This window comes from Puma concolor, chromosome E2 (genome assembly GCF_028749965.1).
Source record: "Puma concolor isolate L17-30 chromosome E2, mPumCon1.1.hap2, whole genome shotgun sequence".
Lineage (NCBI taxonomy): Eukaryota > Metazoa > Chordata > Mammalia > Carnivora > Felidae > Puma > Puma concolor.
In genome coordinates, this window is record NC_141681.1 from 53,190,225 (window position 1) to 53,209,498 (window position 19,274).

A 19,274-nucleotide genomic window follows, 5' to 3' on the forward strand; every position below is an offset into this window, starting at 1 on the left:
GCAACTGAGGCACGAAATTATTTATTTCACTTCCATTTCGTTAAATTGAAATGAGCATAGTTACAAGTGCCTAGCAGCTACCAACCACACTGGAACTCACTGCAGATCTCGAGATTTCTCAATGAAGTGAGGCTTTCTCTCAACTTCTATTGAAAACTCTCAAGGGGCGCCTGGGTGGCTCAGCAGGTTAAGTGCTGACATCGGCTCAGGTCACGATGTCACGGTTTGTGCGTTCGTTCGAGCCCTGGGTCGGGCTCTGCTCTGATGGCACAGCCTGCTTGCGATTCTCCCTCTCTCTCTGCCCCTCCCCTGCTCGCACTCTCTTTGTCTCTCTCTCAAGAAACAAAATCGCTCACATCCTCCCACCTCACTCGTTTATATCCCCTGGTCTATATGCCCTGGAGACCTCGTTCTTTATGACCCTGATTTATGCAACTTCTCTTTGCTCCGCTTTACCAAATGAAACCGTTCAAAAGCCTAAACGGCTCCTCCCAGCGTGACGAGTCTGAGATGATTTCTCCCTCCTTCCGAACTCCGTGAGCGCTTGTCTGGCATTCCACTTAATACTTACCCCAGATGGCCCCCGGAATTTAATTATCTTTCAAGTTCTTCTATTTTCCCCAGACTGCAAGCTCTGGGATGGCTGTGCCTCTGCCTTCTGTGTGAACACTTCTCACAGCATCTTGCCTGGCACAGAAGTAACTCTGATCAAAGAAAGCGCTCAGCATCCCTTTCACTGGTGAGTGACAAGATTCCACTGCGGGCCTTTTTTTCTTTTCTTCCCCCACCCTCCCCAAGCACCACGTTCTCCTTTCCCTCTCTGCATGAATGTTAGCGGGGAGAGAGTGATCACGTCTGAGTTAAAAGATCAGACCGTTGGAAGCCGGGAAATAAGAGAGACTGAGACCCAGCTATGCAAATTCTTTCCTCGTTTCCCCACTCCAGACGTTATCTGAACTGTAGGCCTGTTTTGTTTGGCCTGCACGGTGTTTTTCAAAATTGGGTCAGTCACCGGGGCGCCTGGGTGGCTCAGGCGGTTGAGCCACCGACCGCCGCTCAGGTCACGATCTCGCAGTTTTTGGGTTCAGGTCCCGCGTTTGGCTCCGTGCTGACAGCTCAGAGCCTGGAGCCTGCTTCGGATTCTGTGTCGCTCTCTGTCCCTCCCTGGCTCCTGCTCTCTGTCTCTCTCTCAAAAATAAATAAATAAGCATAAAAAAAAAATTGGGTCACCAACATTTTTCTTAATGGGGAGATTTCAACCAAGTATATTAATTTCTGGCTTCTCTTGAAAATTATTAAGATTTTGCATTTCCTGATGGCTATCAAAAGAGAGAGGTGAGGGACGACTGCCGTCTCTGGAGAGAGCCATGGCCCTCCAGCTCCTAGGCCTCACTTTCTTCCTGCCTCACCCCTGTGATAATTATCATTATAGTAACAACAGCAGCAAACACTTACAGAGGCTCTATCATATGCCAGGGACAATTGGAATCACTTATAGATCATACAATTCCCACAACAGCAACTTGCCCAAAATCAGGGTTAGAATTCAACCCTGGGGGTAGTCTGACCTCAAAGCCCTCACCTACGACCGCACTGGAGACCGGGATTCCTGGTCTCTCGCTCATTAAAAGAGTAGATTTAAAGCTTACATACGCTACGGAAGAGAACGAAAACGTGGAAGAATCAAGACGGCTAGGACTATGCTTTCCAGGAAATTTTCTTACATAGAATTAACTAAGGGAGGAAAAGAGACATTAAAGTTTCTCATTCCAAAAGCCGATCCCAGCGTAAAAATGCAAATGAGCATTAACATCTACAACAGCGGGGGCGCCTGGGTGGCTCAGTCGGTTAAGTGTTTGACTTTGGTTCAGGTCATGATCTCACGGGTTCATGGTTCTGTGCTGACAGGTCAGAGCCTAGAACCTGCTTTGGATTCTGTGCTTCCCTCTCTGCCCCTCCCCCACGCACCCTCTGTCTCTCTCCCTGTCTCTCAAAAATAAACATTAAAAAAAATGTAAAAAAATAGGGGCGCCTGGGTGGCGCAGTCGGTTGAGCGTCCGACTTCAGCCAGGTCACGATCTCGCGGTCCGGGAGTTCGAGCCCCGCGTCAGGCTCTGGGCTGATGGCTCAGAGCCTGGAGCCTGTTTCCGATTCTGTGTCTCCGTCTCTCTCTGCCCCTCCCCCGTTCATGCTCTGTCTCTCTCTGTCCGAAAAATAAATAAACGTTGAAAAAAAAAAATTTAATAAAAAAAAAAAAATGTAAAAAAACCACATCTACAACAGCCTTTTTCAAAGTGAGGTGGATGGGGGTGGGGAACTCTGGGGTCCTCAGGAATCTTTCAGGGAGTCTTCGAGGTCCAAACTATCTTCATAATAATATTCAGACATTATCTGCCTTTTTAATTCTCGGTGAAACCCTCCGGAAGCTACAGGATATATCTGCAGAGGCTGAATGCAGAAGCAGATATATGAGATTCCAGATGACTCGAAAAAGGTAAAACAATGCCTACTATCCTCACTAAATCTTGTTTTCTGAAATGCAGTCTTTAAAAAGTCAATTTTGTTAATATATAACGAGTTTACTATTGTTACTTTTAAATGAGTATCTTTAAAGTTTGACTTCTTTTTTTTTAACTTTTTAATGTTTATTTACTTTGGGGAGAGAGAGAGAGAGAGACAGAGCACGAGTGGGGGAAGGGCAGAGAGAGAAGGAGACACAGAATCCGAAACAGGTTCCAGGCTCCGAGCCATCAGCCCAGAGCCCGACACGAGGCTCAAGCTCACGGACCGCGAGATCGTGACCTGAGCTGAAGTCAGACACTTAACCGACTGCGCCACCCAGGCGCCCCTCACTGTCACCATTTAAAGATCAAAAAGTTTCACACAGGTCAGTGTTCTGGTCTCATCTCAAAAAACAAACAAACAAACTTCCACTTGGTCATTTCCACTGGCGGGGATCACTCAGAGGGGGCCCACGATCTTTGGTTCACCTGCAGGCCTTTACCTCCCTGTTCCCTGGAGGTATCTGAGTTGCCACCCTGAACCAGAAGGAGGGAAAAAGCATTTTTGCAATAAACAATGAAACATAGATCAATCTAATAAATGTCTGCCTTCCTCCAGAGACGTCAAAAGGCACAACAAATGACCTTTTCCTCATCTGACTTCCCAAAGCAGCAACTTGTAATGGTTTCCCTGTGGGTACAGAGACTCTTGGATCAATTCGAAACCCTTCTGAGAAAGAAGGGAATCCATCTGACAAAGTAGGTATCTTTGGAACAAGGGCAAAAGGGAAAAGACTCACCAGAGCAAAGGAGTGACTCTCCAGGGAACAGGAGGGCCTGGTTCAGGCCCCACAGGGAGGGGATTCAGATGACCGTCAGACCACTGGATATTTCCTCCTGGAACTCTGAGTAGTAAATTCAGGACACTCATCCAACTTCTTTTGCCCTGGAAGCAGGGGGTGGAAAGGAAGGGCCATTCAGATGTTGGGTCCCCAAAGAAGCAAGCACACAGGTGTAGAGTTGGGCAAGATGGGCAATTTGTGGAAGGAGGAAGAAAGCAATACTAAACCGGGGAGATCTAGATGGGAAAGGGGCTTTTGTTTTAAGGGAAAGTTCATTTGTCTTCCTTGCCTTATTTTCTTTCCTCGGGAAGGGACCTGGAGGGTTTTGCTAGGAAAAGCCTAAGTGGGGTAGAACTGGGGATGAAAAGGGATTTTTGCCAGAGAGTTGGGAAAGAGGGTTGGAAAAACAAATTATTAGGTGAAAGAGAAACTGGCAGAACTGAGTTGGTTTGTTATCAGTGGAAAGATACTACAAAAGGGGGGGGGCTCTTGGTGGGAAGAAACAATTTTTGCTGGAAAGTTACCCTGGATGGAGGAAAAACCGGGAGAAAGATATACAATATACGTATTTTATAATACATATATAGATAGATTTTCTTGCTAGAGGAAGTTCCTAAAAGGACAGCGAGGGGTATAAATCAAAGAAGAGAGGAAAGATTTTTGGGGTTTGCTGGGAGATCCTAAAAAAAAACAAACCGCCAATCTGGGTCCCCTATTCCAGAGGCAAGGGGATTTTTAGCAGGAGGCCTGGAAGCGAGGGCGAATGCAAGGCCGAGGTGCAGAAAGCGCGGAGAGATCGGGTAGGGCCCGAGGCACGAGCTGGGGAGCTGCCAGGGGGCAGTTGGGGCCTGGGGGGCGGGGGAGGAAAAAACAAGGGGATGCAGCGGGCCGGGGGCCCCTGAGGAGGGTATTCTCCAAGGGGGAAGCGGTGGCGGGGGTGCAGCGGGGCCGGGAGCTGTTGGGATGCAGAAGGTGCGTGCGTGATGCGAGGTGAGGGGCGCCCGCCGCGCCTGCTGCGGGCCCTCGAAAGGGAGAGGGGCCCCCTAAAAAACAAACATATACACAAATTAGATATGAAAAGGGGGGAGGGGTTGAAAAGTGAGGAGGGGCAGGGAGGGGGGGTAGGGAGGAAAGGGAGGGAGCAGGGGCAGCAGCAACCGGGTTTTACCCGCCCCCGGGGGCTCGCGCGCCGGCCTCGCGCCTCGCGGGCCTCCCAGCGGCCCCCTGCCTCCCTCGCGCAGCCCGCCGGCCCGGCGCGCACGCGCAGCCGGGACCGCCCCCCGGAGCTGCCCGCTGACCCGCGGCGCTGGCGCGCGGGCGTGGCTGCGGGTCGCTTCACGACGCCCAGGGCCGCCTCGCGCGCGCCTAGCGCGCGCCTCGCGCCGCCCGGGCTCCCGGCGCGTGCAGCCCGGCGGCGAAGTCGCGGCGGCTATTCGGCCTCCGCTGAGGGGCGGGGCCACGCACGGGGGGGCGGGGCCTGGCGCGGTCAAGTGACCCGCGGCGGGCGGGAAAGGAGGCGGTTGGTCGCCATTTTGCGAGGAGGGCCGTTGAGGGCGGGAGGGCGTGAAGGCGGAGCCCGGGAAGGGGCCGCGGGGGGAGGGGCCGGCCCCCCAGTAGCCGCTTACAGAGGCCGAGAGCCCCGCGGCCCCGGGCCATTGTCCCCGCAGGGCGGCGTTAGAACGCGGCGGCGGGGGACTCCCGGCTCCCTGGGGCCGCTCCGAGCTTCGGTGTCCCGCGATGGGTGCTGCGAGAGCGGGACCCGCCCTGGCAGGGTCGTGGGGCCCAGCGAGGCAGCCCCGCGTGTCCCCGAGGCCGCCGAGGCGCGCGCGGAAGCCACGGAGACCTGCCCCTCCGGGGCTTCGGAAGGTGCGGGGCTGCCCTTCCTTGTGTTGGCGCCGAGCCGTCTGTGGGTCTGGCTCCGTGCTGAGCCGCGTGGATGGAGGAACGGAGACGGGAGGAGAGCGGTGGCCCAGGGTGCTGACTGTTCAAGGCGTTTGGACCCCGGAACGACGGAGCCGGGGAGGTCTTATCTTAGAAAGTGAGCACTGAACGTCTATGGAGACAGAGAGTAGCTGCGCGGTGCCTGGGGGTGGGGAGGGGGCACGACTGTGCATGAGCACGAGCGAGGTGTGATTGGGGTGATGGAAGGATTCAGCAAGTCGAGTTACAGCGATGGTTGCGCAAGGTGGCGAATTCACTAAAAATCTTTGGCTTGAACGCTTACGGCGAGTGACTTCCGTGTAAATTACCCCAGTAAAGCTTTGTTGATTTTAGAAATTGATCCCTGGGGTAGACAGAACAGAGAGGAGGAGAAAAAGACTGGCATTCTATTTCTGGATTCCTTCATGCAGCCAGTATTTATTGAGCCTCTGTTGTGTTCTGAGATAACCGCGGTGTCCGAGTCAAACATCCCCGCTGTAATTTACCTCCTGCAGGAGCGCTGTCCAAATGACCCAGAATACAAAAATGCGAAATGAATTTTGATAATACAAGTTAGCCCCAAATGTTGTTTCAACGTGGAGTGAATACAAAAATACAAAGATTTTAGTGGTGAGATAAGTTACTTTTTTGGGGGGGAGGGGGGGGGACTCTTGAAAGAAGTCTGGACCCCTCAATCCACATCAGCCATGTTTCAAGGGCAACCACAGGCAGCTAGGGGTCCCGGTACTGAACAGCATACCTCCAGTGGGGGACAGGCAAATCCGTTTAGAATGCAACGTGGTTATACTTGAAGGAAAAAATTAAGGAAAGAGGATACGAAGCGTCAGAGGATACTAGCCCATACCGGCCGGTGAAGGTGTCGCTGGTGAACTTACCCTGAGCAAAGACCAGAAGGAAATGAGGAAGGGATCTATAAGAATTATCTGGGGGAAGAGCCAAGTGCAAGGGCCCTGAGACAGGAAAGATGTAGATCCATTTGAAGAAAAGCAGAGACTGGTGTGGACGGATCTGGGTGAATAAAGGGAAATGTAAACTAGGGCCAGATCATGCAGAACCGTGTAAGTTATGCAAAGACAGGAATTAAACACCTGCTTTCAAATTAGGAGAGATTTTTTTTCATCTATTTAGCAAACATTAAACAATACTGAGTTTCAGCAGTGTGATCTCTCCCCTTGATGGGGGAGATAAGAACCCCGGCCACAGGGTGCGTGAGAGTTTAAACAACAGGATTTAAACTCCAGAATACGTTGCTATCTTCCCGTCCTTTGACAAACACCGAACACTTCACGGACAAAGAAGAGACTTGTAACGTATAACCCAAAGAATTAGAATTCACAAATTATTTTCAAGGACTGCAAATTAAAGCAGCGGCCCGGTTAAAAAATGAATAAAAGATATGAAGAGACGCTTCACCCCAGAGGAAACCTATGTAAACAGGCCTAACCACAATAACAAGGGAATGCAAATTACAACCACAGATGTCGTGTCCTGTCAACCAGCAGGGCAAATTTTTTAATTTTTCTATCCGGTGGAGCAAGGGGAACCCCTACAATCCCGGTGAGTGGTGCACTCACATTGGAGAACACATTTGACTTCTTGAATACAATTGAAGATGTAATGTATCCCCTGTCCCGGCAAAGCCAGGGATTCACCGTAGAGAAACTTACTCGTTTACACAAGATGTGTACGGGAATAGTCCTGAGCAGCGATGCCTTCACAGCCCTCCATAAGCCTGGATTAGATGATCCTAGAACAGAAAAAGGACGCCAGTGGAAAAACTACGGAAATGCCAACAAAGACTGGGATTTAGTTAGTAGTAGCGTATCAATGTTGATTTCACGGTTTTGACAAAGGTGCTGTGATGATGTAAGGTGCTGACGTCAGAGAAAACTGGGTGGGGGGGTATATGGAGGTTGTATATCCTTCCAACTCTCCCGTAAATCTAGGATCATCATCTACAGGATACTGGATAAATTACGATCTATTTGCTCGGTGGAATATTCTACAGCTGGAAAAATCAGTCAATTTCAGTTGCAATAGTACAGATGTGTTTTCATTTACTTCAAAACAGGCAGAACGAAACAATATACAGTTGGGGGACACAAATATATTGTAGATTTTTTTTTTTTAATGAGGGCAAGGTAAACACAAAGTTCAGCCAAGTAGGATGGGAGGGAACAAGAAGGAGAAGGGTCCGCAAGGGAACCGTAGAGGAAATGGAAGTTTTTCTTTCTTAAGTTAGGTGGTGGGACCACAGCTGCTCATTTTGTTCCTATTCTATGTATGTATATTTAAAAAAAAATTTTTTTTTAACATTTATTTACTATTGAGAGACAGGGAGACATGGAATCTGAAGCAGGCTCCAGGCTCTGAGCTGTCAGCGCAGGGCTCGAACTCACAAACCGCGAGATCATGACCTGAGCCGAAGTCGGACGCTCAACCGACGGAGCCACCCAGGCGCCCCTGTATATGTTTATAGAGACATACGTTATAAATGTGTGTATTTGATTTTTAAGCATCTACTCCATATTAAAAACAAAAATTTTAAGAAAAATAAGAGTATAATTGGAGAAGCAAGCCCATAGGACTCTGAAACAATTCAGGTACTTCCGTCCCATCTCAAACCTTGAAAGCCTCCTGAGTGCTGTTCTCTGAGGGAGATACAAAAGAAGAAGGAGGAGGAGGAGAAGGAGAAGGAGAAAGAGAAGAAGTGGCGGGGTGCCTGGGTGGCTCGGTTGGTTGAGATCCCAACTTGGGCATAGGTCAGGATCTCATGGTTCGGGAGTTCGAGCCCTGCATCAGGCTTGCTGCTGTCATCGTGGAGCCTACTTGGGGTCCTCTGTCCCCATCACTCTCTGCCCCTCCCCCACTGGCGCTATCTCAAAAAAACAAACATTAAAAAAAAAAAAAAAAGGAGAATGAGACACTGGTCTCAGGAAATGGCGGTCCAGTCAAAGAGGGAGATTTAAACCCTAGGAACAGCGGTGCCTGTGTAGCTCAGTCAGTTAAGCGTCCAGCGTCAGCTCAGGTCATGATCTCACGGTCAGAGCCTGGAGCCTGTGTCTCCCTCTCTCTCTGCCCCTCTCCTGCTAACTCTACTCTCTCCCTCTCCCTCTCTCTCTCTCTCTCTCTCGCAAAAATAAAATAAGCATTAAAAAAAAACATTAAACCCTAGGAACCGTTTTAAAAGCATTCGTTCTTTTCATTAGTTGGCAAATAGTAAGAAACACTGAGGCCGTCGCTGTGTCCCTCACCTGAGCCAGGCAGACAAGCAGATCAGGAGACAGGGCCCTGGCCGCTGGGAATCTGCTTACAGGAAGTAGGACTTAATTGCTAAAATGATTCGAGAACAAGCCATTCCTACTTCCCTTAAGCAGCACTGAGCATCTGCTTTATGCTCAACCCAGCGATGAGCTTTTCCGTGAATGGGCCAAGAGATTTGGGAAGGAGGGGGAGCTGGACAAGGGAGACGACAGCTCACTTAGCCGATCGAGCCCCGCCAGGCGCCCTGAGAATTTGCATTTTTAAAAATGTGTATTCATTTTTGAGAGACAGAAAGAGCGTGCGAGCAGGGGAGGGGCAGAGACAGAGAGGGAGACACAGAATCGGAAGCAGGCTCCAGGCTCCGAGCTGTCAGCCCAGAGCCCGATGCGGGGCTTGAACCCACGAACCGTGAGATCATGACCTGAGCTGAAGTCAGATGCTCAGCTGACTGAGCCAGCCAGGCGCCCAGAGAATTTGCATTTCTAATGAGCTCTCCGGTGATGTGGCCGCTAGCAGACTGGCAAACGCAGTTGGAGGATTACTATTTTTGAACCAATAATCTACTCAGGTTTGGGGGTGCTCCGTTAGACCCTTCCAAGAGCAGGGTGCCAGTCCCCCCATCGACTCAGCCCTGCACTCTGAACCCAGCACACATTCACTCTTATGGAATGAATGAATCAGCGGGGTGACCGTTGCCTGATAAAGACGACTGGCTTTCCCTTACCCTGAAATACAGGATCTGGAGACGGTGGCGAAATGTTTCTGGGTGAAATTCGGACTTGAACAACCCTGATACCAAGAAAAAAAACAAACGAACAAACAAAAGCAAGCAAGCAGCCTGCTTCTTAATATTTAGCCACGGAAATCCAAATCTACGGAAATGGAACGCTATGTCTCTGGCTCAAAAAAAAAAAAAAAAAAAAAAAAAGGAAATAGAACAGCTTCTCTGGATAAATACTGAGCCCTTCTGCAGCATTCTTCTATTTGTGCTTCATCATCTTGCAAATCATTCAACAAATGCCTTTTGACTGTCTGCTTAAGCAAAAACATTCTTTGGGGGCACCTCCTAGGATATGTATTTATAGTTAGAGTAACCTAACTGTATCATGGGTTATTTAAAAAAAAATTTTTAATGTTTATTTTTGAGAGCGAAAGAGACAGAGCATGAGTGGGAAAGGGGCAGAGAGAGAGAGAGGGAGATGCAGCATCCGAAGCAGGCTCCAGGCTCTGAGCTGTCAGCACAGAGCCCGACGCGGGGCCCGAACCCACGAACCGGGAGATCATGACCTGAGCCGAAGTTGGACTGTTAACCGACTGAGTCGCCCAGGCGCCTCCCTGTATCATGTGTTATTAAATATCTTTTGTTATTTTTGTAATTCTTTTGTGTCTATTCCCAGACTATCTGCTCCTTGAAAGCATGATCTGGCCTCAGCAACCTATTCCCCATAGTACTTTGTAAGACATTATCATCTATAACAATAAATACTATTATTGATCACATATTGCTCACAGATAATTATATCAGGATGACCAACTCATCCCAATGTGCCCAGAACTTTCTCGATTTTAGCATTGAAAAACCCCACATTCCTGGAAACTCCTTAAGGCCAAGCAAATTGGGACAGCTGGTCACCCTAGTTATAACGTATAATATAAATAGAAAAGATTTACCCAGCTGGACTTATATTAACTCACTCCTCACAGCATTCTGATGAGATGGGGATTTATTATTATCCCTATTTTCCGGATGAGGAAACCGGCTCAGAGAGGTTAAGGAATTTCCTCAAGTCTACACAGCTAGGAAGAGACAACATGGGAATAAACCCAACCTTTTTACCACCAAGGGTGTTCAGTAAATATTTGTGGACTGGGGCGCCTGGGGGGCTCAGTCATAAGCGCCTGACTTCGGCTCAGTTTCGTTGACTTTGAACCCCACATCAGGCTCTGTGCTGACAGCTCAGAGCCTGGAGTCTGCTTGGGATTCTCTCTCCCTCTCCCTCTCCCTCTGCCCCTCCCCTGCTTGCACGCGTGCTTGGGCTCTCTCTCAAAATAAAGTTTAAAAACTTTTAATATTAAAATATTTTATAATATTAAACATATTTTAAAATATTAAAACAATATTAAGAAAATATTTTAAAAATTAAAAAATATTTTGGGGGCATCTGGGCGGCTCGGTTGTGTCCAACTTCAGCTCAGGTCATGATCTCACGGTTCGTGGGTTCGAGCCCCGCGTCGGGCTCTGGGCTGACGGCTCGGAGCCCGGAGCCTGCTCCGGGTTCTGTGTCTCCCTCTCTCTCTGCCCCTCTCCCACTCCTTCTCTGTCTCTCATAAGTAAATGTTAAAAAAGTAATAAAATAAGAATCAGGGTTGAGTCCTGAATGTAAATGCGTTTTTTTACCTTTATCCTCCTCCCTTGGGGTAGGGGAAAAGGGGGATTCCAGAAGGTACTGGGCTTTCTCATACGGCACGGAGATGGGGAGGAGCGGGGGGCAGGCAGGCATGCCTGGGGAGGGATGCCACGGCATGTTAAGCACCGGACTGAACTTCGGGGGTCCCCAGTTAAAGCAACCAGGTTTTTTTTTTTTTTAATTTTTTTTTTCAACGTTTATTTATTTTTTTTGGGACAGAGAGAGACAGAGCATGAACGGGGGAGGGGCAGAGAGAGAGGGAGACACAGAATCGGAAACAGGCTCCAGGCTCTGAGCCATCAGCCCAGAGCCTGACGCGGGGCTCGAACCCACGGACCGCGAGATCGTGACCTGGCTGAAGTCGGACGCTTAACCGACTGTGCCACCCGGGCGCCCCAAAAGCAACCAGGTTTAATGATCTGCTGGAAGGATGCCCAGAACTCGGCAAGGCTCTCATACCCATGGTTACCATCTGTTCGGAGAAAGGAGAGAGTTAACATCAGCCAAGGTAAAAGATGCACAGAGAGACACCAGGCGTGAGCTTCTAATTGTCTCTCCCAGCGGAGGAGCCAGTGCGTATGTCCACGAGCGGGTGCCAACCAGGGAAGTTCATCTGAGCCTTAGCGCCCAGGGTTTTTATTTTGTGCCTGTGTCTCCAGCCCCTCCGGAGGTCACGCTGCTACTGAGTGGGCCGAGGCCCCAGGTAAACAAAAACAGTCTTGTTCAGGCCAGATAGACTGAGGGCTTAAAGGTTTTACTTCCTGGGGACCAAGGACGGGGGCTAAACCTTCCTTTGCAATGCGCAGGGTGGACACCCCAGGCCTACTGAGTTAAGCCTGAGCTGCCCAAGAACAGAGCTAGGTTTAGAAGCCAGTTTTCGGGGGCGCCTGGGTGGATCAGTCAGCTAAGCGTCCAACTTTGGCTCAGGTCCTGATCTCCCGGTTCGTGGGTTCGAGCCCCGCGTCGGGCTCTGTGCTGACAGCTCAGGGCCTGGAGCCTGCTTCGGATTCTGGGTCTCCCTCTCTCTGTCTCTCTCTCTCTCCCCCTCCCCTGCTCAAGTTCTGTCCCCCCCCCTCTCTCTCTCTCAAAAATAAACATGAAAAAAATAGGAAAAAAAAAAAGCACCCAGTTTTCTGCTCTTCTAACTCAGGCCCACTCCTCTCCAGCCCCCTGCCTGTGCGAACAGAAGTGATTTCCAAAGTCGAATTCGAACCCACGCCAATACCTCAAACATCCTTTTCCTTGTCCACGGCTGTGGTGGCCCCGGATTCACTCGGCACTCCCCGGGGCAGCCCGTGAGATGCTCGGCTCCCACAAGGAGTTCCGATACGTGAATATTCCGAGGTTAAGTCATTTATAGGCTCATGCACCCCTCTCTGGACTTCACCGCCCTCAGCCGCCATATCCTGAGTATCTCCAGTCCCCGCTGTGCCGGGCCCTGGAATTTCGAAGACGACTACGTAGGGTGCCCGCCAGCGAACATTCTATCAAGGTCTATCGTCTCCTCCCATCCAAGAACAGGGCCTGCTGTTGTCACTCTCGTCTGTTTAAACCCACCCCCCTCCCCCCCGGTGAAGTTCTTTTTTTTTTTTTTTTTTTTTAAACGTTTATTTATTTTTGGGACAGAGAGAGACAGAGCATGAACGGGGGAGGGGCAGAGAGAGAGGGAGACACAGAATCGGAAACAGGCTCCAGGCTCTGAGCCATCAGCCCAGAGCCTGACGCGGGGCTTGAACTCACGGACCGCGAGATCGTGACCTGGCTGAAGTTGGACGCTTAACCGACTGCGCCACCCAGGCGCCCCCCCCCCCCCCCCCCCCGGTGAAGTTCTGATACGAGGCTCCAACACCGATGAATCTTCAAACCCGCGGGTTGTTTCTACCCTTCCCGCCGGGATGAATAACCTGTGAACATTCACGCGCAAGTTTTTGTTCCCATACCTGTGCCTGTCCTTTTGGGCGTGTGCCCAGGAGTGGAATCGCTGGGTCCTGTGGTAGTTCCGTGTGTAACTTCTTGGGGGAGGATGGGCTTTGAAGGCAGAGGCTTTGCCGAGGAGAGAAAATGTGATGAATCAAAGCCGATTCCAGAACTTTCGAGCCAAGCCGTTGGGTGAATGCGCGACAGCGCCCGCCACAGAGATGGGCACACTGCTGGCAGGACGTGGGGAACAGATGGCAGACTTTGGGACATGTTTGGAACCAACGAGCCAGGTCCCGGAGTTGCGTATAACTGGGTCTGTCGGCCTCTGCCCACGCGGTCCACGGGGGAGACAGACATTAAACAAACAAATCATTACACAGCGGAGCAGGACGGTGACAAGTGCTACGAAGGGGAAACTGAGGGCCCATGACAGGGTGTGCCTGGAGAATCTGGTCGGGCCTGAGGGTTAAGAAAGCTTTTCTTGGGGCACCCGGGGGGCTCAGTCGGTTGAGCGTCCAACTTCGGCTCAGAGCGTGGTCTCACAGTCCGTGAGTTCGAGCCCCGCGTCGGGCTCTGTGCTCACAGCTCGGAGCCTGGGACCTGCTTCGGATTCTGTGTCTCCCTCTTGCTCTCTGGGCACCACCCCCCCCCACACTGCTCATGCTGTCTCTTTCTGTCTCTCAAAAAATAAGATGTCAAGAAAAGAAACAAAGGTTTGCTCAGCGAGGGGTATTTGAGTTGAGGTGTAAAAGGCGAAGGGAGTTCACTCGTGTTCCGATTATTTACTGCTGCCAAACAAAACTGCCCTCCAACAGGGGCCTGAAGGTTGACAGTCATTCCCTTTGTTCACAAGGCTGGGGGGCGGGCGGGGTTGAGTGGATTCAGGCTCAGGACCTCTCAGTGCCATCAAGGTCAGATGGGGGTTGGCCTGGAGTCGGGTCAAAGGCGTGGTCACTTGCTCTCTGGTGGCTGATGGGGGGCTGGCCAGGACCTCGCACCTCCTCTCCAGGCCGTCTTGCTTCTTCCCAAGCTGGCGGCCTCAGGGCACCGAGGTCCCTTACATGGTGGCTCAGAGCTCCAAAGACCAAGTCCCGAGAGAGCTAAACAAATATCATATTGCCCCCTCTGTGACTGTTCCTCAAAAGTCACACGGAGCCACGCATTAGTTTGCTGGGCTTAAGCTTACAAAGTGTGGCCTAAACCGCGAACATTGATTTATTGTCTCCCCTTATAAATTCTGGAGGGTGGAAGCCCAAGATCAAGGTTTTGATAGGGTAGATCGAGGTGTTGGTAGGGGAACCCTCAGGAGGAAGGGATAATCGGTCCCTGTTTCTCTCCCAGCTTCTGCTGGTTTCCTGGACATTTCCGGTGTTCTTTGCTTCGGTTCCGTTCACCCTGAGCTCTGCCCTAATCGTCACAGAATATTCTCCCTTTGTGCGTGTTTGTGTCCAGATACCTGCCTTTCATAAGGACACCCATCATGTTGGATTGAAGGCCCACCCTGCTCCAAAATAACCTCATCTTAACTCACTTAACCACAACGACTTGATTCCAAGTAAGGTTATGTTCTGAGGGGTTGAGGGTTGAGGTGTCAACATAGAAATGTGGGTGGGGAGACGTGATTCAATGAATAACAAATCGCTTCTGCTATAGTCCCCAACCTTCCCAGATTCACAGGGAAAGAACATGGAAACCCAACTCTTTTTTTGTTTTTGTGTTTGAAGTTTATTTCTGTATCTTAAGAGAGACAGAGACGGCGCGAGTCGGGGGAGGGGCAGAGAGAGAGAATCCCAGTGAGGGGCTCGAACTCGTGAAACTGTGAGATCACGACCTGAGCCGAAACCAAGAGTCAGACACTTAACCTACTGAGCCACTCAGGTGCCCCATAAGCCCAACTCCTTCTTTTAAAAAAATTTTTTTAAGTTTATTTATTTTTGAGAGAGAGCGAACAAGCAGGGAAGGGCAGAGAGAGGGAGACACAGGATCCGAAGCAGGCTCCAGGCTCCGAGCCGTCAGCCCAGAGCCCGACGCGGGGCTCGAACTCACGGACCGCGAGATTGTGACGTGAGCTGAAGTCGGACACTTAACCGACCGGGCCACCCAGGCACCCCCCAAGTTTTTAGATTTTAAGTAAAATGGGGGCACCTGGGTGGCTCGGTCGGTTAAGCGTCTGACTTCAGCTCAGGTCACGATCTCACGGTTTGTGAGTTCGAACCCTGCGTCGGGCTCTGTGCTGACCGCTCAGAGCCTGGAGCCTGCTTTGGATCCTGTGTCTCCCTCTGTCTCTGCCTCTCCCCGGCTCGCACTCTGTCTGTCTCTCAGGAATAAATAAAACATTAAAAAAAATTTCTTAAATAAATTTCAATACAGTGTACTAATTAAATGAAAATGTATTAATTAAAGTGTATTACTTATGATTCAAACTTATTAACTACAATTACACGAAAACTGTATTAAGTGAAAACCTATTAACAAATGAAACTTATTAATTAAAATGACATTAGGTTGTACTCTCAAAATTAAATTCACCTGTATTAATTTACGTGCATTGATTACATTTCAATTGAAATTATTGATTGAAATGAAATGAAAACGTGCCAGTTAAATTGAACCTAACATTTAGCAGTTGGATTAAGCTTTGTTACTATTGAAATTAACATTGAGTAAATAAAAATAAAATCTAAGTTAAAATTAACTTTTTTTTTTAGTTTATTTATTTATTTTGAGAGAGACAGAGACAGTGTGAGTAGGGGAGGGGCAGAGAGAGAGGGAGACTGAGAATCTGCAGTCAGTGCAGAACCCAATGCAAGGTTCGAACTCATGAAACCATGAGATCATGACCTGAGCTGAAACCAAGAGTCGGACGCTTAACCGACTGAGCCACCCAGGCGCCCCACTTTTTTCTTTTTTAAGATTTTATTTTGTAAGTAATCTCTACATCTGAGGTAGGGCTTGAACTCACAACCCTGAGCTCAAGAATTGCCTGTTCTACTGACTCAGTCAGCTAGGCACTCCAGCTTTTAAAGTATTAAATGAAATAATATTTTCCATAGATCGTATCACACAATTACAACTCTACAATTCGAGGAATTAGGGGCGCCTGGGTGGCTCAGTCGGTTAAGCATCTGACTTGGCCCCAGGTCATGATCTCACAGTGTGTGAGTTCGAGCCCCACGTCGGGCTCTGTGCTGACCGTGTGGAGCCTGGAGCCCGCTTCGGATTCTGTATCTCCCTCTCTCTCTGCCCCTCCCCTGCTCACACTCTGTCTCTCTCCCTTTCTCAAAAAATAAATAAACATTAAAAAAAATTTTTTTAGGGGCGCCTGGGTGGCTCAGTCGTTAAGCGTCCGACTTCAGCTCAGGTCACGATCTCACGGTCCATGAGTTCGAGCCCCGCATCGGGCTCTGGGCTGATGGCTCAGAGCCTGGAGCCTGCTTCCGATTCTGTGCCTCCCTCTCTCTCTGCCCCTCCCCCGTTCATGCTCTGTCTCTCTCTGTCTCAAAAATAAATAAACGTTAAAAAAAATTAAAAAACAATTTTTTAAATAAATAAACATTACAAAAATTAAAAAAAGAAAAAAGAATTCACGCAATGTGTATGTGAAGATACCACACGCAGTGCCTGGTGCACGGGACTTGCTCAGATGGGTGAGCTAGGAGGTCGGACTGAGCTCAGGCTCAGAGGGTAGGCCGGGACCTACCCCCTCCCCGGAGACCGCACGCCCTGGAGGGAAGAACATGAGATCTCCGGTCACCCCTGCTCTGTGCCAGGCGCTGTTTGAAGCGCTTTACATGGATTAACTCATTGGATCCTTTTAAAGACCCTCTGAGGCCGTTACCGCGATCGTGCCCATTTTACGGAGGAGTAAACCGAGGCCCAGAAAGACGAACCTAGTAAAACGGAGGAGTCGAGATCCGAAGCTCTGGATGTGAACCCGGGCCCTGACCCCCCCAAGCTACAGGGCCTCAGGCAAGCGTCAGTTTCTGCACCAGAGGGAGGACAGCGACGCATCCGAGTGGGTGGTCTCGGGGATAACGGGAAGGCTGTGCAGAAAGCCCTCCCTGAATCGTGAACGGCGAAGCGTTTTGTCAATGATGAAACTGGGTGGGGAGTGGAAGCCCCACATTGGGCTTTGGGATTTTCTCTCTCCCTCTCTCTCTGCCCCCGCCCTGCATGCTCAATCTCTCTCTCTCTCTCTCTCTCTCTCTCTCTCTCTCTCTCAAAATAAATAAATAAAAATGAGTAAATAAAAAATAACCCATTTCGGGACGCCTGGCTGGTTCAGCAATAGAACATGGGAACTCTTGATCTCGGGGGCGTGAGTTTGAGACCCACGTTGGATGGAGAGATTACTTACCAAAAAAAGGGGGACCCTCTCTCTTTATCTCTGAGTCTCCCCCAGCCAGCCACTTAACGAGCACGGAGCGCCGGCTCTGTGCCCGGATGCTGCGCCCAACAAGCAGACCCTGTCCCTGGCCTCACGGGTTTAAGTCCTTGTGTCCTGGGCGCAGACCAACAAGAAAAGAAGTAAGTTAACAAAACGCAGACCCTCAGGTCCCACCCAGGCCTCCCGAATTCGGAGGTCTTGCATTTTGTTTCAGCGGGGTCCCCGTGGGATTCGTATGCACCCTGAAGGTGGAGAAACACTACCTGGGACCGCGTGACCCACGAAGGCTTCTCGGAGGAGGAGGCGTGTGATTGAGACTTAAAGTTTGAGACGGTCGTGCAGTCACGCAGGGCGCGAATTCCAGGCACAGAGAGGTTCAAGCCCAAAGCTCATGACCCCAAGTAGAGGTCTGAGCTCGGGGAGGATTGGGGTGGTTCCGGCAGCCTGTCGGTGACGGGAATACTGGCTGAGGTTAGGGAGACAGGTGACGGCCCCTGGTGGCCCTGGGAAGGGGTTTGGATAGCTTATGGGAACCATGGAAAGGCCACATGGGGGAGGGGGGACACGAGCTGATTGATATTTACAAATATGTCCCTCTGAGGGGTGTGAGGGGCGCCTGGGTGGCTCAGTCGGTTGAGCGTCCAACTTTGGCTCAGGTCATGATGTCACAGCTCGTGAGTTCGAGTCCCGCGTCCGGCTCTGGGCTGATGGCTCCGAGCCTGGAACCTGCTTCGGATTCTGTGTCTCCCTCTCTCTCTGCCTCTCCCCCGCTCACACTCTGTCTCTGTCTCTGTCTCTCTCTCAAAAACAAATAAACATTAAAGAAATAATAATAATAATAATAATAATAATAATAATAATATGCTGGGTGATGACGGGAGCTATCCCAAGGTTGATTATACGTAATTGGAGAGAAGGAGACTCTGGAGCAGGGGCTCAAAATCACCACCTTCCAACAGCTTCTCCCCTGGTGTGACCAAACTTTGCACGAACGACCCCACACGGAATGGCACAGTGGCAAGGTGCCACAGTCCGAGTCTCGTGCCCGGAGACGGTGAATTAACTGAGCAGGCACTGACCTGGGCGTTGGTGTGTTTTAAAGCTCCCCCCAGGTGACCCGAGCGAGCGTGCAGCTCAGGGGTCAAACCTACAACGAGCAGAGTCTCTCTCTGGGGGATGGGTGGCCCGCTGCTCGGCCTCCTACCTGCCACCGCTTGCCACCCGCGTGCAGACCACCTGCTCTTTCCGACAGGCTGGGACCGTGCTCCTCACGCTGGGATCAAGGTTATCTGTGGTCACCGAACCCTCGGAGAAGGCACCGTACAAGGGGAGGCCGACCCGCCCTTGGGAGAGCAGGTCAGATGTTGCAAGAGGAGTCAATCCGTGAGGACACTGAAAAGGGGGCACCGGAGAAGCGGAAGGAAAACCGTGCCAGGGGAAGCCCCCGGGGAAGCCACATGGCAGGACGCGCTCCAGAAGGAGGGAAGGGGTCCACTCTGACCGCCGGTGTCTCCTCTCCACCACCCTTTCTTCCCCCATCTTCGCTTGGCTACTCTCCGCGTCTCACTTTTGAATCGCTTCCTTCAAGCACCCTCAGACCCCTCTGGAATGCACACCTGGCCTAACCCCAGCCATCTGCCTTCTCGGGAAGAACCCACACAGCCAGCCCAACAGGTTTGACCTGAACCAGAGAAATCACAGACCTCACACAGGCACAGGGCTTTCTCTAGGTGGCTCTGGTGCCCGCTGGGCTCAAAGGAGGACTGTTGCCTCCCGCACTGCCCCCCCCCCCCCACCTGCCCGCCACCTGTCGACCCTCCCCATACTTCCCTGCGCAAACTGACTGTCAGTCGGGTGGGATGTCCTTGCAGCTCATTCCCAGAGCACCAGCCTGGCATTTTCTCCCACTTCTGTGCCCACACCCTTCCAACCCCGGCTTCCACCCCGTTCTCCTTCCCTCCCCTTCCCTCCTTTTGAGGTTCCCGCTTCATCTTTCTCCCCGTCTTTCTCC